Here is a 15,296-nt window from a genome sequence, read left to right on the forward strand (position 1 = left end):
GCACCTTGTGGGAATAACTGCAAGACATCCTGGGTTGAAAATAAGAGGTAAAACCTTTGTTATCTCTCCAAAACCAGCAGCTGGGAGTGTTGCTGAGGGTTGTCAGGGAGGGAGGGTCCAACACATGGCAGATCCTTGCTTCAGGTTGACAGCTCAGCTCTGGTCCTGCCTGTCCTTCTGTGCTGCTTCCCACCTGCCGAGGTTTCCTCCAGTGGCAAGAAGGTGCCAAATGGGCATTTTCAGCTTATTCATCAAACCCCTAGGAAGAGCTTTTTTTTTTTTTTTAATAATTCGTATTTTTATTTGCACCTTTTCCGTGTCTTCCAGCACCAGAGCTCACACCAGGGGAATTGAAATGCAAACTCAGAGCTCTGCACAAGCTTTTGAACTGCTCGGGACATCTGTTAGTGCCACGGGCAGCTCTGGAACAGACAGTGCTGCTGACAGCAGACAGGAGAAGATCTGTCTGGACAGTGCTAATGACAGTCTCTGGCAGGCTGGGTGTTGGGAGCCAGGCACAGATGGCTGCCCGTTCTGCAGTCGTTCCCTTCATGTCGCTGCAGCTCGGTGGTATTTTGTGAATCTATCTCGTTTTAGCACATTTTATGGCTTGTGCTCTCACCAGGCAAGGGCTGCTGGAGCTTTCCTCTGCAGTGACACCAAACTGCTCAGATTTGAGTCCCCACTGCATTTCCTGCCATGCTGGGGCAGGATTTGTGTCTTAGTGTCACCAAAAATTTGGTAAAACCGGTAGCCAGCATCTCCTGCCATCTAAATGGCTTTCACCTGAAGGGGTTAACAGGAGAAACAGATCTCTTTGGGCTCAGAGTAGTACTTCTGTATCTCCTTTCATCCCAATCAAAAGATCACGGGGAACTTGATTAGGAGGAAATGTAATGCAGATCATTGATGAAAACACCCTCTAACAGCTTGGCATCTGGAAACGATCCTAGAAATACAATTGTTCACTGACAACTGATTAGCAGAAACCCTTTACATAGTCATTAACATACCTGGCTGAGGCCTCTCTGATTATCAGCTGAGTCAATGCTTTCATCAGGGTGACAAAGAGGACAGGTCAGACCTCATTTCCAGTGGCCCTGGTGACAGAAATGTCACCGTGAAGGTCACCCCGAAGTTGTCACCTCAGCTGGGCACTCAGAGCTTCCCTGCTGCTAGGGCCCAAAGTGGACTGTGAAGATCCCAGCTCCTGCAGAACTCCCACATTTTTATTCCCTGGGTTTATTTTAATCGTTGGGAGAACACTCCATACCCTTTATTACTTCCCAGATGGAAGTAGCATGTTTTAGCCCAACAGCTGCTCTTTGAAATGTGGGATCCCAGCATGGTTTGGCTTGAAAAGGACCTTAAAGACCCTGTAGTCCCAACAAACAGCCAAATAATTTGTTGACCCCTGTGTGCTAAGGGATGGATACCGAGGGCAGGTGTGCCTGAGCAGGGATGTCTCCTGAAGGGCTCACTGAAGGTCACAGCTGTTTCCAATGGACTCTCCACGAGTCACAGGTGGGGCAGCTCTGCAAAAATGGTATTTAAGGAAGGGCAACCACACCAGAGAGCAAAGTAGGGAGGAGAGTTGTTGGTAAAAGGGCTACAGTGCAGCATGTGTAGGTGCTGGTTGAGCTAGAAGGCAGCTTGTTCAAACCTTCCAGGAGCAGGGGTGTTGGGAAATGCTGTTTTTGTTCACAAAGGTGCAGTCCTGTGGAAGATGATCCTCCTCGTCACCTCCAAGCTGCTGCTCTGCCTCTGCCGAGGTCGGTCTGTGTGTGCATGTAAAATGAAATTAAGTCGAGAGGCTCTGCCTGCTGATTAAAATCAGTGTCTCTAAATAATTGTAATGTTAAATGCTGCCTGTGCCCTGCAGAGCTGCCGGGTGATGTTTTCTCTTCGTTCAGCACTTAATGGGATTCTTGGGAGCAGTATTTGAACGGGGCTGACTCACTGTCTGAACCCTGGGGCTGCAGGGTGGTGTTGCTATTAGTCCTCGTTTGCTATTAGTCCAGCTGAGCAGCAGAAAATATCCCTCCTGCTTAAAAGATGGGAAGATTAGGGACAAATTTCCTAGTGTAACAGGTCAAGCACCCTGCCAGGACCCAAGGAGAGCTCCTTCCTGTGCTCCATCTTCATGTTTCACCCCATTATGCCTTTCAGCACTTCTTGTTGCAGCCAATACTCTGAGAAGATGCTTGGAGAACCTCAAGGATTCTCCCAGCACTGTAATTGTTCTGGAACAAGTAAGGTATATCTCCTGGAAAAGGAAGGATGCGGGTTGTTTTGTAGCATGGCGTTTTCTCGTTTGAAAGCACTGCTTTTGCTGGCAATTACGCAGTGCTAGCAGAACAAATTTCAGTGAACAGTTGATAAAATTCATAATTAATGAGCTTTGGCTACCACAATGCTGATTCTGCTCAAAATAAGCTCGCATTCCTTGCTTGCTTTTCCAAATACAAATGAATCTGCCTTTAGTGGAATCAAATGTCATTTAGACATATGTAGCCTAGGGGAAAAAATACATCCTTCAGCTGTTTAGTACCTGTCCCAGTCTGTTTGCAGGGATGTGTTGATTTTGGCCTTCTGGGCACAAAGTAGGAGCAAGAAATTTTATTCCCTATTCTCTCTAAAATGGTGTCTGTGGGGCAGGATGAATTTGCATCGGGTGAATGCCAAAAGCATGAAATGGATGGAGATGGCTGAGTGAGCTGGCTGTGCTCTTTGATTTTGAGTTTCCCTCTCATTGTTCTCCCCTCTGCTGGAGGAAACATCCCAAGACCTTTGCTGTGGTTTGCCTGGGGATGTCTCTTAGCCAGATAGCAGGGCCAGTGATGGGCTTGGAGGATGGAGAAAGGAGTCACTGGAGGTGGTGGTTGTGCTTCTTCAACCAGGTGCTGCAAAGCCCCTGGCAGATACTCTAGATATTTGTTTAGATGTTGATGTATCTTCCATTTTATGCTGCTGTGTTGCCTCCTTCTCCCCAAAGCAGCCTTTTTTTCGTCCCACAAACAGAGAAAACTGGGCTGGGGAAGAGAGAGCTGGAATGAGATGGCAGCTAAGGTCTTTTCCAAGCCAACCTGTTCTGTGATTGTTCAGGCTGGCAGCAATGGATTAATTACTTGCAGAACATTATCAATCAGCCCTGGCTACTCAGGTAACCAGGAGAATGAACAATTAAAGCTGAGAAAATGTGATCTGGGGGAGCTTAATCAGTGAAAAATGAAGGAAACCCCAGCAGCCAGCTGAAGTAGGTTAAGAATGGAGGTGTGATTAGATGCTCACACCTCACAAGCCAGAGTAGGGGTTGTAATCATCAAACCAGCCTTAGATTACCTCTGTCCTGGCAGAGATGCTGTAATTTATAATTCCTCATCTAATTGAGTGAGATGTGGTGTGAATGTATCCCCAGGGATGTGTCCTGTCAGGGAGCTCCAGAGTGTTTTCCTTGCTCTCAGCTCTTGGGCACTGAGTCTCATAGGAAATTTAATTTATGTCTAAGGAGGCATAATTGTTCTGATAAAAACCTCCTCAGTTTTTCCCCTACTGCATCTACTGCAATTGTTGGACCTGCTGTTGCTTTGTTAAGGGAAGCTGCCCATGAATTTTGTGTAAGTGTTATGAAATTCAGGTGCTGGGTGGGTGCAGATGTCAGCTGATGTCATGAAGACATCCATGGTCACTTAATTGCTGTAACTGAGCCAAAGTGGGATCAGGACAGGACAGGGAGCTGTGTTTTCATGGTCCTGGGGGTATCCTGGGAAGGATAAATGGCTATAAGCCCTGTTGAAAGTAAAAATCCCAGCTTTGTATGGGAGCAGAAGTGGAAAACTAATGCAGATTTGTTGTTTTAAAAGACTCTTTAAACTTCTGGGGCTTGGAACTAGATTATCTTTAAGGTCTCTGGCAACCCAAACCTTTCCATGTTTCCATGACATCCTGCTTTGGGATGTCAAACCCCACTGCTCTGAAACCCAAGAAGCAACATCCCCATTTACCTGCTTTCATTTTACTTTTAAATTTTTCCTTTCCACCCCTCTTTTAATTTTTTAGCTTTAGGAGCTTTAAACAATGTCTCAGGTGGAGTGGAGTGTGCAGTGTGGGTATGAGCACTCAGTACCTCCCACAGATTTTTAGCATGTGGGCAAAGGGTTTAATATTCCTTTAGTATCCCAGTCCCTTTATAGTCTAATGCAGTTTGCAGGGCATGAAAGAAAACCCAGCTCTGTACCAGAATTCAAAGGGGAAATAACGAATCGTGGTCTGTTTCAAATAATTAAAGTACGCAGATATTTAGTGATCTATCAAGGGGAATGAGGGAGTAATAAGACACTCTGTCCAATTTGTTTTAGAGCTGGAGTTGGAGCACTCTGGTATAAAATTATAACCTCTGTATTAATCACGAGAATGTTCACTGTATCTAGGTCAAATCCACACGTGAACCTCCACAAAACTTTTGCTTCATTCAGCTTTTTCATGATTATCTTTACTTTTTGGTGCCTTAGGGGAGGTAAAATACCTTTGATTTTTAAAGGGGGTTGGGGGAAGGGGGCATTTTTTATCCAGTTTCTCTTTAGCTTCTCCTTCCTGCCTCATTTTTTAAAGCAGAAAGGTTTTTCCTTTTTAAAAGGGGGGAAGAAAAGGTTTGTTTTATGTATGGTTTTTCACTGAAGGTTGCTCAAATTCAACTAGTTCTATTGTGGCTCTGAAGGAGCCATAAAATTTCATTACAGCTTTTCCACAGAAACCAATTTGAGTGTCCAAGGCTCAGTCTTGTGGTTTAAAGATCTCTCTCTAGAATCGCTGTGTGCCTCTTTCCCATCCCTGCGTGGCTGCCAGGTTCAGTTCATGTCTACTGAAGTATTTCTTTTGGGACTGAAACCAATTAAAACTATGATGAATTAGAGGTTCTGCCTTTGGGTTAGCTCTAAATCTTGGCTTTGTGTGCATGAGCATCCCACTCTGCAGGTGACTGTGAGGTTGGCTGTGCTCTTTCACCATCTGATTTATACAGGGAATGATGAAGAGGGAGCTCTGTGGCATCCAATATCCTATTTTTAGCTGAAAATCTGAAGGGTGGTTGTGGTTTTGGTGTGTGTGGGTTTGTTTTTTTTCCTCCCCCCTGTGGTAGACTTTGCTAAAGAATCAAAGTGGCCATGAAAATAAGAAACAAATAACTCACTTTTAGCTCCTCTTTTCTCCTTTTATGTTGAAGCTCTTTAGATCAGATTGCTCTGGAAATCTAACATCTCCTCAGGTTTGAGGCACTAGGAATAGTTCCTGCCTTGCGTTTGGCAGCATTCCACCAGTGTGACTTGCAGTGTAATGCACACATTGTTACCCAAAAAATCACCAAAAATACCCAGAGAGGATCACATGCTCCTAGGAATGCTCATGGCTGGGCTTTACTGAGCCTTATCCAAAGCCTAGTGCTGCATTTTACGTTTCTGCCACGTGCCAATCAAATGTGGGGCTGAGCTGGCACCATTTGGGAGCACACATCCTATTTCCAAATTATTCCAGCTCACACCTGCACTGAATGATTTGGAAGGACCTCAAAACCCATTTCATTCCACGGGCAGGGACACCTCCCACCATCCCAGGCTGCTCCAAGCCCTGTCCAACTTGGCCTTGGACACTTCCAGGGATCCAGGAGCAGCCACAGCTTCTCTGGGCACCCTGTGCCAGGGCCTCCCCACCCTCACAGGGAACAATTCCTTCCCAATATTCTACCTAACTCTGCCCTCTGGCAGTGGGAAGCCATTCCCTGTGTCCCATCCCTCCATCCCTTGTCCCAAGTCCCTCTCCAGCTCTCCTGGAGCCTCTTTAGGCACTGGCAGGGCCTCTGAGGTCTCCCTGGAGCTTCCCTTCTCTAGGTGAACACCCCCAGCTCTGCCAGCCTGGCTCCAGAGCAGAGGGGCTCTGGTCATGTTAAAACACTTTCCTAGAATCCCTTTGTTCTTTCAGAGAGTGCGATTGACTCAATTAAAATGCGTCTTGATTTGTATTAACCTTGACCTCTGCACCAGATTGCTGCAGTTGCTGACCACTGCCATGAGGTCTGGTCCTTCCCCCTCTAAGCACCTTCCCATCCTGTCCCTGAGGGATCAGGGATCATCCCTGTCTCCTCTGGGCAGTGACACTGTGGCAGGACAGTTGTGACTGCTCCATTTATCTCCTGAAGGCTTGATTAAGCTCGAGAGGGCTCTGGTGAAATTGCTGCTTGTTCCCTCATGTAATTACAAGCAAAAAGTGCTCCTGGAGAGCCTGACACAGCCCTTGCCTTGCTGGATCACACAAGTGGTGCTGGATGCTCATCCCTTGGGTATCCCACATGTCCCTGCTGGGCTGCTTCACCTGCTCGCAGCGAGGAAATCTTTGCTTTTCTCACCTGCAGGTTGCTCACCTTTCCCCCTGGGCAGCAGAGCAGCCTTTGATCAGAGCAGACCCTTCTGACAGCCTTAGTCTGAATAAATAACTTTGCCTCGCCGCCTTTCCATTCTGATTTTGCTTTCCCTGGAGATTTGCACTCTCACCATCACCAAGAAAACACATTTATTTTTGAATGTGTAGCTAAGCTGGCAGCAATGTAACACCTTTTCAGCTCTCGCTTGGTGTAACTGCAAGAATAAATAGCTCCTTTCTCTTTCTAGTCTCGGGAATATTTGAGCTTCCCGTGACTTTCCAGTAAAACTTGATTTAGAGGGAGTTGTAGCCACGTGTTGTTTGCATCTGACCCGATGAGATTTTTATTGCTCTGGAGTGATAAGGACCAAGGGGAAATTGAAACCCTCAGAGTGCAAATCCTTGTCACAGACACAGGGCAGAGCTTTGCTTCCATAGGCAAAGCAAGGATTTGGGAGGTGGGAATGGCTCAAGGTGGCTTCATGAAGCCCAAGGTGTGTGAAGTGCAGCAGGAAAGGAAGGAATAGCAACCTGCTGCTCTGAAAGGGCCTTGTTGTGCTGGAGGAGCAGAAGCAGAGGTGCTCATAGTGGCTCTTCATTAATAAGAGAAAAACTGCAGCTTGGATGTCCCATCTGAGACAGAGCCTGGTGGCTAAAAATTTACAAATTTACAAAAATTATGGACCCCTGGTGGGTAAAAAATTACATAACTGTGGTTAATGGGGTAAAAACGGTGCAGTGGGGTTGGAAGAAAGGTGCAAAAAGGTGTTTCCATTCTACAGCAAGATGGTTCTAAGGTCAATATTGAAGAGCTGGGGATGAAGCAAGTCACCCCTTTCAGAACTTTGTCTCTGCAGCCCCAACTCTCTCCCCAAAGGTACCTAATTCCATAATTAACTCCCTGAGGGGCAATTAATGGTGGATTAATGCTGGAAAGCCAGCAATCCCCTGTCAGACCCCTCTGCCAGAGCCATCCCATGTGGACCACCTCTGCTTGCTGAAACAGGAGACAACCTGCCCTTTTGACTGCATCTCCTAGCAGTTTTTTGGGTTTGTTTTTTTTTCCTCTGGCCTCCCACGTGGAAAATAATCTTTTCAACATGCAGATGGTGGCTCCCTTCACGGAGGGGCAGGCGTGTGCAGAAGGCTGAATTTTTACTTTATTCGTAGAGCATGTGTGCGTGTTGCTTGCAGGGTGTTACTCTCAGTATTATGTTAAAAATAGCTGGTGCTAAGCTTCTAATTCTTAACTTTTTTTTTTTTTTTTTTGCTCAAGCTCCTGATTTCAGAGGCATTTGTGATTTATGGTGTAAAACTTCCCTGTGGTTGAGAGAGCTGGTCTAATTTTTCATGAAATAGCTGCAGCTTGCTTATAAAACCAGGTTCTGATGGTTAAAAGCATGAAAATGCTTGGGGTTTTTTTGTAAGTCTGCCACAGTAGGCACTGGATTGCCATGTCCTGGTGCCTAAACATGCAGAATTCACAGAATATCTTGAGTTGGAAGGGTTCCACAAAGATCATTGAGTCCAGCTTTAGGTTGCCTGGAGTCAGCAGCAGTGCTGTCCCTACACAACTGAACACTTTGGTCATGGGTGGGAGAAGTGAAATCCCTTAGAACAGCTGAAAGATGGCATTAGTGGGGGGGAAAGAGTGGATTTTTTTTTTTTAATGTCCTAACCTTTCTCCCATTATTTGTGTGACACAAGTGGCCTTCTGCATAGAATGCTGCAATGGGCTGCATTTCTGGGCTGCTGCTCTGCAGGGAGAAATAATGAAGTGGGAGGGAAAAAGTGAGGAAAAATGAGGGGTTTGTTTGAAGTTTTCCTCCTGAGTTTTGTCCAACTTCATCTGATGATTACTAGGATCATCCTGCCTCTGCTTTCCCTTCTGCTGAAACTATGGAAAACAAAAAGAATCCTAAAAAGCAAATGGCTTGGAGTGAGCTCATCATGTCAGGGTGCTGCTTCTACACTGGCTCAGAAAGGTTTGGGTGGGAAAGGACCTTAAACCCATCTCAGTCCACCTCCTGCCATGGACAGAGACACCTTCCACTATCCCAGGTTGCTCCAAGCCCTGTCCAACCTGGCCTTGGACACTGCCAGGGATCCAGGGGCAGCCACAGCTTCTCTGGGCACCCTGTGCCAGGGCCTCATGTCAATGCATGTGTAAATTCCAGCATCATCCTCCCCGTGAAGTTATTAATGAAAATCATCACCCTCATTTAGGAGCTGCCATCACTTAGTAGATTAACCTTTATCAAGCAACTTTGCTATGCCAGCTGCACAGCAAAGTAATTACTTTTAATAGAATCTGCCCTTGATTTGAAGCCACGGGGGAAGCAATTAAGTTTAACAAAGGCAAAAGCCATGACTTATAAATGAAGATGGATGGCTTTTGCTATCTATTTCATAAATTCCATTGTGTACAAGCATAAGAAAATACTCAGTTCCTCTCGTGTTTTGGGGGTTTAAAATGGGGTATTAGACTCTTGATCTATGGGTGGATTGGATGTCATCAGTGCTGGCTCTGGGATTTGGCTTAGTATTGCTCACACTCGAGTCACAAATGACTTGCAGGGGGCTTTGAACCTGAGCTTCTCAAAACCTTGACACTCATGTTCAGCATGAAGAGTTTGCTTAATGATTTCTTGGGCCACCTGATCTCTTACCTGTGTCTCTGCCTCGGGAGTGCTTTGCTTGAAGCCAAGATGTGGCTTCAACTGCTTTATGTGTCTGTAAGCTTGTTCAGCTCAGATTGGAGCAGTGAAAAGGGGGTAATCTGTGTACATCACGTGTACCTGATATAGAATCCCAGAATGCCTTGGCTTGGAAGGGACCTTAAAGATCATTTCATTCCATGAGCAGGGACACCTTCCACTATCCCAGGTTGCTCCAAGCCCTGTCCAACCTGGCCTTGGACACTTCCAGGGATCCAGGGGCAGCCACAGCTTCTCTGGGCACCCTGTGCCAGGGCCTCCCCACCCTCACAGGGAGGAATTCCTTCCCAATATTCTATCCATCCCTGCCCTCTGGCAGTGGGAAGCCATTCCCTGTGTTCTGTCCTGCCATCCCTTGTCCCCAGTCCCTCTCCAGCGCTTCTGGAGTCCCTTTAGGCACTGGAAGGGGCTCTGAGGTCTCCCTGGATCCTTCTCTTCCCCAGGTGAACACCCCCAGCTCTGCCAGCCTGGCTCCAGAGCAGAGGGGCTCTGATCACATTAGAACACTGGCCTCAAATATCGTGCTGTGGGGCTGGGCAGCATCCCATGGTCCCTCCCTGCACTTGATGCCAGGAGCCAAAAATACAAATGTACTTTCTTCGGTTTAAACCTGCCAGGCATGGCTTTGCTGAGGTGCAGAGAGGGCAGACCCTCATTTTCCATCTCTCTGGGCTGTGCTGTAGCTGCTCTGCTCTCTCTTGCAGGATACCAAGCCTGTGGTGCCATTCCTTTGGCCATCACCTCCGTGATGGATGCTCAGCTCCCAGGAATACTGACTCTCCAAAGTGTTCCTGGAAATGCTTGGGTGGAATGTGCTTAGCAAATGTAAAGTGGAAAGCAGTGGACTGCAGGCTGGGGTTTCTCACAGCTGTGAGGAGAGATCCTCTTTCTCCTGGTCTCTGTGTCAGAGCAGTTTCTCTTCCCTCTGCAGTCTGTTTGGAGCAAGGCTGCTTGGGCTCAGAGCCCTGGCTTGGCTCTCCTCCTCCACTCCAGCTGATATCTGCTAACCAATATCTGCTTTGTAATCAAATATCTCTGCCTGAGACTGAACTCTCTATTTCTTTTGAAAAGTGGAAGAAGCCAGTGATCTCTGACAGGCACAGAATAGCACCAAGTGTCCCTGCAGTCCTTCTGCTGATATTTTTCCCACTTCTTGGGGCTGCATGAGGTCTCTGTTGTTTTCATCCTCTGGGTTGATCCCTGCATTCCAAGCACTGCCCTTAAACAGCTGCTGTGCAGAAGTGCACGTGCAGCTTTGCAGCCCCTGCATCAACAGATTTCCCTCTTGTGAGCTGTCAGCACAAAACTCAGGATATTGGTCCCAAAGGTGACAAACCCTTCATCGCGGCAAGTTTGACTTCCCAGGGTTGTTTGGCGGAAAGAGGGTCTAGGGAGGAAGGGATGTGCTGGGAGGTCCCTCACTGCCACTGAGTGTCCAGAAAGATGCATGGAAGTCTTTAATATATGATCTAACACTTTAATTCAGCCTGGAGAAGTGATGGCTCCAGGGAAACTTTAGGCATGGGAAGGGGCTCTAAAGGGGCTCCAGGAGAGCTGGGGAGGGACTTGGGACAAGGGATGGAGGGACAGGACAAGGGGGAATGGCTTCCCACTGCCAGAGAGCAGGGTTGGATGGGATATTGGGAAGGAATTCCTCCTTGTGAGGGTGGGCAGGCCCTGGCACAGAGTGCCCAGAGAAGCTGTGGCTGCCCCTGGATCCCTGGAAGTGTCCAAGGTCAGGTTGGACAGGGCTTGGAGCAACCTGGGATAGTGGGAGGTGTCCCTGCCCATGGCAGGGGGTGGGATGGGATGATCTTTAGGGTCTCTTCTAACACAAACTGTCCTGGGATTGTGTGACTCCACGAGGGTGAAGGCTGAGCTTGCTCAGGGTGGGACAGAGACCAGGTAACCTGACCAGGTAACCTCTGCAGATGTCATGACTGATCCCAGCACCTCTGCCATGTCTGTGCTCTGGAAAGGCCTTGGTTTCCCCTGGGAGCTGGATTTTAGTTAGTGCAGCCAATGCAGGGAAAAGTGCCACAGCTCCTGGGAATTGAGCAGCTTGAGAGCAAACAGGTTCCATGATTTGCTTGGATTGCTCTCCTGGGTAACTTTGCTCCATCTCTTCCCTACTGCTGCTGGCAGGCCCAGCCCAGGGGCTTTGCTCCCTGCATGTTCCTGCCCTTGCCCTGGAGAGCTGTTCCTTGGGTTTGGGTACAGGACACAGCTTTAGCATTTCTCTGGTAAAGAGATCCACTTGATTGTGATTGTTCAGGAGGGAGGGAACAGGGCTGAGCGTTTGTGTTACTGCTTTTGTCTCTGCCACAAAGCTGCCTGGGTTTCCTCTGTCAGCGGTTCAGTGCCTGTCCCTTTCATCCAGTGGTTTTATTCCCCTTTAGGGAGATGGATTGCAATGCAGGGGATGTTCTTTGGCTGGTGGAATCTGTTGTTTCAAGTGCAGCAGAAAAAGAGAAGCATTTGAGGCTGCTCCCACTTTCTTTTGTGGAGAAGAGTCTGTACATGTTTCTGAGCAGCTCCCCAAAGCAGCTCCAGTCTGGCAGCGAGCAGCTGCCTGTGCACGTGAGAGGCCCATTAAGATTCAGTGCTGCTTCAAACCTCCCATTTATGCCCAAAACAGCTTTCTAAAAAGCAGGAGGAGGAGGAAAAAAAAAAAACCCAAACCAACAGCATTAAAAAGCAGCTTCCAAATTAGAATTGTTTCTCTCAGAAGGAACACAAGTTGTTTTCCTGTGTCCCTATAGAGCATCCTAATCCTCCTGCAAGTTTCTCCTGCTGCCTGGTGTCTTGGTCTGCTGGGAAATTGGGTGGATGTCTGGTAGGGAAGAGGCTGGAGTTATCTTACAGCCTGTCTGCAAGGCCCTGGCAGGCAGGAAAGGCTTAAGTGTGATGTGGATGCAGTAAAAGGATGCTGTGGTAATAAAGATCTTTAGCTGGGGCAACACACTGACGTAAGAATACTGTATTTTATGTATGCAGTAGAAATTAATCTGGATTAATTTAAGAGAATAAGCATGATTAAAGTCACTCCTCAGGAATCAGAGGGGCTTTGTGTTTGATTTGGTTTAATTGGCTTACAAAGTGTCTGTTCTCTGAAGGATGCTCATCCCCACTGTGCTGTCTGTGGAAGCAAGTATTCCGAGCAAGCCCTTCCCTCTGCCCTTTGGACTTGCCCGGGAACAGGGCAGTTCTGTCGGCATTATTATTCTGTGGAAATGGAGAGAACTGCCCTCCAGGCTTGCCCTCAGCCAGGATGCTGTGGGAAGTGAGTGGTGCAGATCACACCTTCCTCTGCAGCAGGTAGTGAGAGAGCAGGAGTTGTTCCCAGCATCCACCAGAGAGGCTTGATGAGTGAGGGGAAAAGGCTGCAACACCATCAGGGAGGAGAGAAAGAGAATCCTGCGTTTGTATTCCCCTCTGCCTGGAGAACAACGAGGGAACAAACACGACTTCATGCTGGCATTTGCCCCATGATCAAAAGCACTTCTGTGTTTTATAACCAGCTCTGGGGATTTATCACCAAGACTTCAGGATTCCCAAGGGGATTATGTGCACAGATGACAATATTCCCTGGAGTACATAAAAATGAAGTGGAGTTTTGAAAAGGATCTAAGAGTTCTTGTCTGGGGCTCTGCCAGCTTTAACTGCTTGTGCTTTGGCAGATGCTTATAGACTGCAGTGCAGAGATCTTAGGAGGGCAATCTAGTTTGGGCCAAGGTGAACATCACCTGTAAAGCCCCTCACAAAGGCAGGCTCCCTCCTGGGAATGGACTGTAGCTCCTAGAACGGGGAGGAGGAATCACTGATGGTGTTGCAGCACCAAATGCAGCAGAGCATTGAAGATGCAGCTCTCCACTGAAAGTCTCCCCAGGGAGTGCAGGTGCACAGGCTTGCCTTCAAAAATCACCTTGGTGCAGTCTGTCTGCACTGCTGTGGCTCTGTCTTCGTGTCACTCTTGATTCTAAGTCACTTTGGCTTTTTTAAATTTTTTTTTTTCCATAGGAAAGCTTTAAATGGGTCTATATTTAGAGCAGGCTGCATGCTGCTTAAAGACTCTCTGACAGCAAATAATGATCTTAACAGGGCCCCCTGATGCATATCAGGAGTCTTCCACTTTTAATGCTCTGTAGTTTGGAACTTGAAGGTGTTTGGGTTTGGGGGTTTATTTTAACTTTCTCCCCAATTGCTGACCACCTTTTAGGTAATTGAATTTGAGACAAACAGTGCCTTCTTCAAGATGAGTTTGCTGTGAAAATTGTGGTGATGCTGGAAACTGTGCAGTGCTGTGGGTGTTTAACCCTTCATTCTCCCCAGATCTGTACCAGAGATGAGCTGATTTGCCACTGAAGCTTCTCCTCTGGCAGCAGAGGTTTTTTTATTAATTTTTTTTGTTGTTTTTTTTGGGTCTTTTTTTAAAATGTGCCAGTGCTCTGACACCTGGTGTGGCCCATCATTCCAGCCCCTTACTTCCAGGGGTTCTACAGCTTCAGCTCATCTCTGGAGCAGCACAACCTGACTTTTTAAGAGCTTTTCTCAGTGGCCCATTAGCTGTTTGCTATTTGGGAAGAGTTGTTGAGTTAAACTGACAACAGGCACTTCTTGCAAACGAGGGGAAGACAAAATCGACGCTTTAAGAAGTGTTAATGTACGTGGGAAGCTTTCCCCTCGTCGGAATGTTTATCTGCTTGAGCACATTATTGCAGCTGTTGTTGCTTTTCCAGCACACGTGAAGGCTGCAAGAATCCCTCTGTTCTCTTCCTTTTGCATCTGGAAGAGGGAGATGCCATGGTGGGCAGAATTAATAGCATCAATTGTTGAATGCTGCAGTTTTAGCACGGCTAAGATTATGGCATTTAAGTAGGTAGGATAAATATTAATTAAAATACGTGGTCTGAAAGACTTGGAAAATCAATTGCATTCCTCTAAGGAGCTTTCTTGTTGAGACTTTATTTTTTAATTCTTTCTAAATCTCGCTGTCTTGCTGTGCTTGCTGAATTTCTGGGGGTTCTACGCTGCTTTATCTCAAAGCAACTTCCCCAAAACCTCCACAGTGATGGGGATGGAGAGCAGTGAACTTCAGGGAAGAACTTTATAATGCCTTGATTATAATATGGAATGGTGAGGTTTAAAGTTGCCTTGATGAGGATGGGAAAATGCATCTTGAGAGGGGGAAAAGTGCAGGCTTCTCTGGGAATGGATTTGACTTGCTGTCTGAGGACTGTAATAAAAACTTGCCTTGTCCCTGTGTCTCTTCTGCATTCCTGGCAGAAGGCATCAGTGTAGCTGTGTATTTACCTGTCAGGACCTGAGCAGCCATGATGCTGATGGTAAACTGCAGGGTTTAGGGATCTGTCTGCAGGGATTGGAAAGAATTCCCAGGACAAGCAGGGGAGCAGGGATAGTTGTTTAGGTTTCCTTCTCCTTGCTGTTTTCTGCTAAGATCTCCACACAGAGCTGCTGCTCTCTTGGAATTGAAGCTCTTTGTTGTCTTCAGGGAGCTGCCATGACCAAGGATGGAGTTGACTGGGAGCAGAATGGGAAGTTCTCCCCAAAATAAACCACCAAGGAAGCATGCATGCATGCCTCAAAACCTCCCTCTTGGATCACCTGCTGGGCTTTCCCAAGGCTCTGTCCTTCCCATTGGAACCTTTCCTCAAGGACCTGCTCAAAGGCAGGTGGGCTTGTCCTTCCTGAGGGTGGAATGGAATTCCTCTGATGTGGCTCCTGTGTTGTTCCAGAATGCACTGGGGATGTTGCACAATTAGCTGGAAGCTGATTGCATCTCGTGGTGTGTGTCACTGTGATGAGATAATTACAGCAAGACCCATCAGCTGAATCCTGCCTGACAGGCACCCCAACTGAGGCATGTGGGATGTGCTGCCAGCTCCAGGACAGCTGGAACCTGCGTCCAGAGATAAGATTAGATGCTGGCTCCAAGCAGTGGTCAAACAAAACCCTGTTCTGTTCTTTCCTTACAGTTGGACTTGTGTCTAAATAAAAGCTAAGTTTGGGTGAGCCATGGTTATGTTACTCCCTCTGGAAGAGCTTGCTCCTTCCTTGATCTTTCTCTTTGCAAAGCACTCTTGAAAACTGTTCTTTAGGGAGTCATAGAATCTTAAAATGATCTGGGTTGGAAGGAACCTTAAATTC

General features: G+C 47.2%; 1 long non-coding RNA gene across 3 annotated transcripts in view; it reads left to right on the plus strand.

Annotated features, from left to right (window-relative positions):
* The first annotated feature begins 1,587 nt into the window (after window positions 1-1,587).
* LOC146434341 (uncharacterized) overlaps window positions 1,588-15,296 on the plus strand; it is a 76,019-nt gene continuing 62,310 nt past the window's right edge. For all 3 annotated transcript variants that reach the window (XR_014853355.1, XR_014853356.1, XR_014853357.1), the window contains exon 1: window positions 1,588-1,772. This is a non-coding gene — a long non-coding RNA (uncharacterized LOC146434341). The remainder of the gene's footprint in view (window positions 1,773-15,296) is intronic.

The sequence above is a fragment of the Lichenostomus cassidix genome, chromosome 7 (assembly GCF_008360975.1).
Source record: "Lichenostomus cassidix isolate B80296 chromosome 7, HeHo_3.0, whole genome shotgun sequence".
In the NCBI taxonomy this organism is placed as follows: Eukaryota; Metazoa; Chordata; class Aves; order Passeriformes; family Meliphagidae; genus Lichenostomus; species Lichenostomus cassidix.